Source organism: Canis lupus, chromosome 12 (assembly GCF_048164855.1).
Source record: "Canis lupus baileyi chromosome 12, mCanLup2.hap1, whole genome shotgun sequence".
NCBI lineage: Eukaryota > Metazoa > Chordata > Mammalia > Carnivora > Canidae > Canis > Canis lupus.
Genome location: NC_132849.1, coordinates 33062437 through 33071598, shown reverse-complemented (window position 1 = coordinate 33071598; position 9162 = coordinate 33062437).

Here is a 9162-nt window from a genome sequence, read left to right as displayed (position 1 = left end):
AGCAAATGTAATAAAATACATATATTTTCCACAGATAAGACAAAACATCAGTCATATCAATAAGTGTGAATAGGTTTAACTTATGTACTAAGAGAAAAACATTCAATTTGGCTCATAAAACATATACCATACTGTATATAAGAGATATATACCTGAAGCAAAGTAATTTTGAAAGGTTAAAAATAATGGGTGAAAAAAGCACACCAGGAAAATGAATAAATAAGGAAGTAGGTATAGTAAGCATGATATTAGACAAAATAGAATTGGTAAACAGAGGGTATTTTTCCCTTTTATTATAGAATACATGTAACAAAATCTATCTTAACCATTTTAAAATGCACAGATCAGTGCTATTAAGTACATGCATTGTTTTGTGTTATACAACTATTACTACTTTCCATCTTTAGAACTTCTTAATCCTGTAAAACTGAAACTCTATACCCATTAAACCATAACCCTCCCTTTCAACCTCTGATAACCACCATTCTAATTTGTTTCTATGAATTTGACTATTCTAGGTAACCCCTAAAAGTGGAATCATAGAGTATTTGCCTTTTTGTGAGTGGCTTATTTCACTGAGCATGATCTCCTCGAGGTTCATATTGTAGCACATGTCAGAATTTCCTTCCTTTTGAAAGCTGAATAAAATATCGTTTTTTGTGTATACCACAGTTGGAATATCCATTCATCCTTTAGAAACTTGTATCATTTATACCTTTTTAGCTATTGTGAATAATGCTGCTATGAACATGAGAATAAGCTTATTGATTGTTGTATAAGCAGTAGGTAGGAGTTAAAGTATGGTAACAAAAACTGACCAACCACACTGTCAAAGGCAAAATGAAACCAACCAAAAAACCTCAGAAAATTATGGGCACTTTTTGATGGAAAAGTCACAATTTACAATGTAGACATAGCCTTGTGAATATTTTTTTACATCAAATAACATAGCAATCATCTTTATAAAAAATACTAGAGATGCAAGGAAACATAGAATCACAGTATCACAGTAATAATAGGACCTATTAAAAAAATAATAGGACCTATTTATATAGCACTCTTAATACAGGAATGACAAGGTAGACAAAAAATGAGAAGAAGACCTAACATGATCAATGGAGATCATATGAATAAATATCAAACTCTATACCTGCACAATACAGAGTAAATTTTCTCAAGCTCATGTAATAGTCACATAATTTGTACATTTTCAAGTACAAAGTAAGTTCACCAGTAGGATGGTAAATAATCAGCTCTTTTGGTGGTGGTGGGGAAGCTCTGATTTATAGTACTTGCTGATTTTTCTGATATAAATCCTCCTGTAGCTGATTTGAAGCTACCCATGTAATGTCACTGATCAGGAAGTTGGGAAGTGAGGTATACAATTGGCTTTCATAAGCCAAGTACAAGTCTGCTCTAGCACACACAACTCATTTTCATAGCGTATCATTTGTAATATTTCTATCGTATGATCAAAGCAATAAAACTAGAAATTTCTAATCAATAGAAAGTCTATCTTGAAATCTAAAAACCTTTTATTAAGCAACTCTTGAGTGAAAGGGGAAATACAAAATAAATTATAGAACTAAAAATTAAGACAAGGAGAGGTCTCTATAGATCAGAATCTATGGGATTCTTTTAAGCAGTTGTCAAAGAAATGCATATCCCTAAATACTTTTACCAGTAAAAATGAAATCCTGAAAATATTTACCTTAATAAACTAAAAGAACAATGATGTAAATAAAACATAAGGGAATCCTAAAGATAAAAGAAGTTAATGAAGTAAAGAATAACAAAATAGTAGACTCTAAAATCCAGTTCTTAACAAATCAACAATATTAGCTAACTTCATCAAGAACAAAGGGAGGAAAGATTTATATACAAAATAAGAATTGACAGGGCAGAAATAACTGTTGAAACAAGAAATTTAAAAATTATCAATGACTATAGACCTTGACATCAATGTTAAAATCTAGGTGAAATAGAATTTATTTTTAGGAGAATAGAGCTTACCAAAATTGTCCTAACTAGAGTTAGAAAGTTCCATTTTCATAGTAGAAATAGAGAGTTATTAAAGAACTATCCCACAACAAAAAGACCAGGCTCAGATGGTTTCACAAACAAATTCTAGTAAATCCTCAAAGACCAAGTAGTCTTAATGCTCTATAAGTTGTTCAGGGCTTTGAAAATGAGGGAAAACTTCCTAACTTTTATGTAGCAAAATTGAATATTGAACTTAATCCTGATAAACATGCTACAAAAAAAGGAAATAAAAGACCAGTAATTATGAATATTGATGCAAAAATAGTAAATACAATTTAGTACTACATTAAGAATATGCTATACTAGATCAAATGGGATTTATTCTGTTTGGCTTAATATTAGGAAATTCATTAATATCATACATGTTACTAATAGCTCTAAAGGAAAAAAATCATGTAATTCTCTCAGTAGATGCTGATAAAGCCATTGCTGGAATTCAATTTATGAGGCGAATTGAGGAATACTTTTTCTGGTATATGTATTATGTACTGTATTATTTTTTTAAATTTAAATTTAATTTAGTTAACATATAGTATATTATTAGTTTCAGAGGTAAATTAAGAAATTAAGGGTGGATGAATTTCATCAGACATTAAAACTTGCTATACAGCCAGTTATGATTAAGTACTGGAATGTAAATAGATCAGTGGACTAGAAAAACTCAACAGACCAAAGTTCATATGGAGATTTGGCATATGCTAAAAGGCAAAGATGGGCTTTTTAATAAAGGAAGCTTGGACAACCTGGTTAGCCACTTGGAAAAAAGATTAGATTCCATATTTCACACCACACACAAAATTAACTCAGTGTGCATCAAAGATCTAAATGTAACAGTAAAACCATTCGGTACTGTAAGAAAACAAGTGAATTCACCTTTAATCCTGTAGGAAAAGCCTCAAAATCTATAGACAGTAAAAGAAGACTGATAACTTGGACTACATAAAATGTTTTTGCAGTCAATACACCAGAACTGAAAAACTAGGAGACAGTATTTGTGACATATACTACAAAAACCAACTTCCTTACATGTAAAGAAGAAACCTTAAACAATGAGGAACAAAAGACCAAAACCCAACTAAAAAGTGGGAATGGAGATCTGATCAGATAATTCACAAATTAACATAAAAATGGCCCTTGAACACAGCAAAATTTCACATTATTGAAGAAATGCAAAGTAATAAACCCCACTCTGATGCCATTTTAACCTATAAGATTAGTGAAAATCAAAGTATTTACAACATGTTCTGTTAGTGAGGCTGTAGGGAGACCATTACTCTTGTATCTGCCATTTGTGATGTAAACTCATATAAACCTTCATAAGTGCTATTTAGTAATACCTAACAAAACAACATAGGTGCTTACCTTTTGACCCAGCAATCTCACTTATAGGAATCTATTCTGAAGATACAGCGCCAACAGTATGAAAATACAAATGTACAAAGCTTATCATTAGTAACTGTAAATATTGGAAAAATCTAAATGCCCATCCACAGTAGGGATGTTGCATTGACTGTGGTACCTCCATACCACATAGTGGACTTCCATGTGGTTGTGAAAAGAATGAAGTTCCCTATGAACTAATACTAGAGTGTTTTGCCAGAATATATTGGTTAAGTGAAAACAAAGTCCAAATAAGGTTTATAATACAGTATTCTTCATGTAAGAATGAACTAGAGGAAAAAATATATCTGCTCATTTGTGCAAATTAAATACAGGAAACTTAAATTAGAAGCTGATGACAGGCTCAGTATATAAAACTGGTATCCTGAACTCTGAGATCCCTCTCTTCATAGTATAAGTCCTTTTTCTTCCTGGAAGCAAGAATATGTAACGTGAGATTTATCCTCCCACCCACCCTCGGGCCCTAGAAACCACTGTTCTATTCTCTACTTCTAGGATTTTGACTATTGTTGTATTTAGCCAGGGATACGCTTTGCTTCTAATCAGATACTAACGTCTCAGGGCTGGGGTTAGAATAATTTATTCAACTGCCTTTTAGGAGGCTAAATCTTATTTGCTATTCTGTTAAGTATTTGATCTTCCAACTCTTACAATCAGTGCAAATAAGGAAAGAAATCGTAGGTTGATACAAAACTCTGATTATTCAGGTACCCAAACCGCTGCCCTACCAGCATCTGCCCCAAACCAATGGAAGTATGTAGCTTGAGTTACCTGTAAACAAGACTTCCTATCCCTTTGGGGGCCCTCACTCTTACTGTTTCCATATTAAGTCCTAAGGAAGCTTGTCCTGAGATGCCTATGATTAAAGGTTAGGTAGAGAAAAAACTTCAATAGAAGGCAAAGCAAGAAGCGTGCAGTCAACCATGGGGAATTCCAATAATTAAACAGCTAAGAAGGTGAATGGGAACTTAGAAAAACATTTAACGTAGAAATCAATGTAAAGATGTAAAACTATAAGATAAGAATTGGAGGGAATGACCTAGCACTCACTAAAACTCTAGTATACTGCAAATATACACAGTGCATTACCTAGTTCTCACTAGTACAACAAAAGGAGCTGACCTAGCTTTCCACATAAGGAGACTAAAGCCCAGAGAAGCTAAGCACTTTGCAAATGTTGCACTGACTTAAGTACTTGAATCAGGATTTAAATTTGGGTCTGATACAAATCCCTTCTTCTTTGCCCTTACACCATTGCTTGTCTAAAATAGTTTTTCTTTCCTATTTCAATTAATAGGAAATATAAACACAGATACAGATGTAATGTGTTTGAATTTCCACCTCTCATATCTAATTTCTGCCTCTTTCTTACTATTTCCCTATGTATCCTATGCCCCAACTTGAAATAATGATATTGATTTTATTTGGTTTCCCTTGATCAAATCCACTGGACATTGGAGATACTTCTATCAAGGAACTATCAGGACTGCTAATCTTTAATGAAAGCAGAATGATACAGATAAAATAGAGATGCATAAAGCATGTTATGTGGCATTAGGAGGAGTCATTAATTATAGCCAGGGAAATCTTTGTTTAAAAAAAAAAAAAAAAGAAAGATGCATTTACCGTGGATCTTGAAGGAGAAGGATTTAAAGAGGAAAATCATGTGCAAAATTGGATAAAATTAGGCTAAATCACCAAATAACCAAAGTGTATAAAAGGGGTAGAGCAGAAATCTAAACGGATCAAAATAGACCAATTCACATTCTTCACGTTTCTCTCTGTCAGGTGGAAATTTTTTATAGGGTGGAGAGTTGTGAGAAAAGGCCTTCTTTTCTGCATTTGAAGTATTTACTCAATTAAGAAATTATGTCTTATTGAGACTAGCTAAGGAGTTGGTTTAATGAAAACCACTCAGAGTTAAGGGGGAATGATAATTATGATCAAATCCTCTTGTTATTTGGAAACAGCAGAGCATTGAAGCCTAGCTGCAGACAGGAGACAGATGCCTAGAACCTTGGCTTTGGAGACATTTTGGAGTTTTGGATGGAATTTGTAAAACGATTGCCTATTGAGCAGTAGTCAGAATTGATTTAAATAAGAATACTTTATCTGTAATTTATTGATTTGTATGGTGCTTTGAATAAAATAGCAATGCAAGCTGTATTGTGAAGGACAGGAAATCTGGCCTCACAGCTGATGTCCTTGGGGACCTCGATCTCCCTAGGGTTCGTAAGATCAAAGGTTTAAGTACAGATGAACTCAGTTTAAAATTGTTAAGGGCTTTTATTCATGTCAGTTATTCAAGGGCATAACATTTAATCATCTACCAAATTAGCAGACACATGGTATAGTTTACCATGTCACAGGAAAGCAGGGACTGTTCTCATTCTGTGGAGAAAGCCAGGAGGTCATTGAGTTCATAACTTAGTTGGTTTAGATAATAGTTTACAAATAATGACTGTGTCCTCCAAAATAGTGTTTTTCAAACTATGTTTCAGCTTCTTATTGGGAATTGCAATCAATTTAGAGTTGTCACCAAGGCTTTTCTCCTTAATGAAATAGACAATGTGGAATAGGCTAGAATAGAAAAATAGATGTATTTCATGTAGTAAGGAAACAAACTTTTAAATGTGTATACATTATATATTAAAATATGTTATATAATAATATACATTATATATAATTATAGGTGTGTGTGTGTGTACACACACATACTTTAACAAGGACTAGTTAAAAATGTCAAATGTATTTCTTCAGTTGGCTTGCAGTCAATATTTGAAAAACTTAGAGAATTGATGAATTACACTCACATCTTTTATCTCTTATAAGCTTTACTTTCTATGTTCTTATCTGCTAACTAGACATTTTCTATGAGTTGTTTAGCTTTTATCTCAAACTGATATTCCTAAAACTGAACTCTCTCTACCTTCAAACCATTTTATTCTACCAAATTTCTATTTCTATTTATTCGCTATACTAGTTACTCTTGGTCAAGCCCTTATAATTTTCAACTCTTGCCTCTCTTCTTCATCTTTAATCAGTTGTGGGGGGGGGGGTCAAGAGGGTATGGAATGAACATTAATTATGTACCTGACATTTATCAGGCAACTTGCCAAATATTTTATATATGTTGCTTTATGTAATTCTCACAATACATTTATATTCAAATGAGGCTCAAAGAGGTTGAGTAATCAGCTCAAGGTCACATGGATTATTTATGTAGAGCAGCTCTTTTAACTTTGTCAGCCTAGGTATCTGACTCCAAATTCAAATGCTTTTTTACATCCTACCACCTTCCCAAATGCACTCTTTAAGATTGTTTCCACAGGAGCTCAGAAGTACTGTAAGAGCAGTAACAATACAGAATAATAATCACTACATGATCTTCAGTTGCTATCAGGCCCATATTGCTGGAAAGGACTTCTGAGCCCTAAACTGTTATTTTGCTGAAGACGTAATTAAGACACAGAAAGGTTAAGTGACTTGACTGATGCCATAGGCTAATTCATGGTAGATCCTTGGCCAGAATTCAGGTCTTGATTTTAGAACAGTGTTCTTTTTATCTTTCCTACTAGCTTCAGGAAGTAGAACAAAGGGTGAAAAACGGCAAAAACAGATTCTATATGGCAAAGAGTTCTTGAACACCCCAAGGTGTCAGAGTCTTTAGATGAAATTGACTTCTTATCAAATCCTTAGGATCAGAAATCTTTTGAGATTTTCTTCTGAATCATCAGGGGTCAATAGACTTTTAAAAAGCCCTTTAATAGCTGTGCTTTGTGTGTGGTTTGAATGGAAGTCTTTCAAAAAAGAATAAAGTTGTTAGGAGGGAAGAATTTTATCACTGGGTCTCCTGGTGAGTTAAGGATTTCAAGTATTAGAGAAACAGATTCATTGAGTCTTGTTTTTGTCTTTCTGTCAGGGCTTCCACTGACCAAGGTAGGGTGGGGTTTAAGAGAGTCAAGCTCAAGATTGTAGAAACATCAAGTTGGATTCACATGCCTGCTCTTCATTCTTTTTTATCTCCTGATAAACCCAATTGATCCCAACCTTGGTCTCCTGACTCACTCATTCATCTCAGCTATTGGTAGATCCATTATGATCTTTATTGTTTTTCAATTTAGCTTAGTTCAAGTTAAAGTTTCCTTCACTTCCATTTTTCTTTTCCCACTCCCTATAAAACCACTTTTACATTCCTAGAAACATGCTTTTTTATGTTCTTCATTGAGCTTTAGGAGATTTTTAGTTCAGATTTCTGACAGTTTTGCAGATAATACTTGGTAAGGGTGGCACAGTGGTTAAACAGTGTTCTTAAAAGATTTTATGTATGTATTTTAGAGAAAGGTGGTGTATGTGCCTGAGTGGGAGGAGAGGGGCAAAGGGAGAGAGAAAAATCTTAAGCAGACTCCCTGCTGAGCATAGAGCCTAAAGTATGGCTTGATCTCAGAACCCTGAGATGACCTGAGCTGAAATAAGGAGACATGCTCAACTGATTGAGCCACCCAGGTACCCTTAAACAATGTCTTTAATATCGGGGTTCCACTGTTCTTGAAATAGAAGTGTATCAAAAGTCAAATTTTTATTTGAACACATTCTTTTTATGATATGCAAAGGGATTTTGGATTATTGCTGGATTTGCCTGAGCTTTCATATTAAAGACCTACACTGTAAAAAGACTGTTCTATATACAAATCAGACTCAGTAAAAGTATAGTTTGATCATTTCAGAAAAATAGACCTCTAGATGTGTGAGACCATAAATAATTTTATTGGGTGAGAAGTCCCATTAATATTCTGAATCAGTATTTGTTTTTATCTAGAAGGAAAACAGCATTCCAAAATAAATGGAGAAATGAAATTCTGCTCTACGTTATGTGTGCCAGGGTATTTCTTACCTTTGTGCTTTATACTTGTGTCAATCCCTTCTACTTTCCATCTACAATTCCCATTTAGCCAGCTCCTCTTTAAATCCTACCTGATTAAATAATGTTAAATTACCAGAGAGTGCTTGACAAGTCCTGAGGACCAGAAGTTCTAGAAGATGTTCTTCTAAATCATTATGAATAACACACTTTTAAATGCCTATCTTTATTGGCATTTGCTGTGTGAACTTATTTGAATATAATTCCATCAAGAAAAGAGAATAGTTAAAATTCCCAGCTGTGCCATGAAATCTTTTTTTCATACACTGTGCCACACATATAGCCCAACATTCCCAGAACTCCTAAACTTAAGTCTACATAGCTTAGTATTTAATTTTTCTCTATTTGTTTTGAAGTTATTTCTTATATCCATATCTAGACAAAAATCTATATATACCTTTTTAAATGGAGAAATAATTACTGATCTCAAATCATTGTCCCATTTGTTCATCAGACAATCATTCATCATTTTCTGTGGGATACACTATGTGTTAGGTACAGGGATATTAACTTAATCACTTAGCTGTAATTAATAGGAAACCCAACCAACAGGTACCTAAACCAGAGTCAGTAAACTTTTTCTGTAATGGATCAGTTAGTAACTATTTTAGGCTTTTCCATAAGGTCTTTATTGCAACTACACAGCCATTATAAGAGCAGCCAGAGGCAATATGTAAGTGAAGGGGAATGGCTATATTTCAATATAGCTTTCTTTACAAAAACAAGACATGGGTCTCATTTGGCCCAGAGCCATACTTTGCTGGTTTAAACAGGTGGAACTTTATTATTCTCAGGTA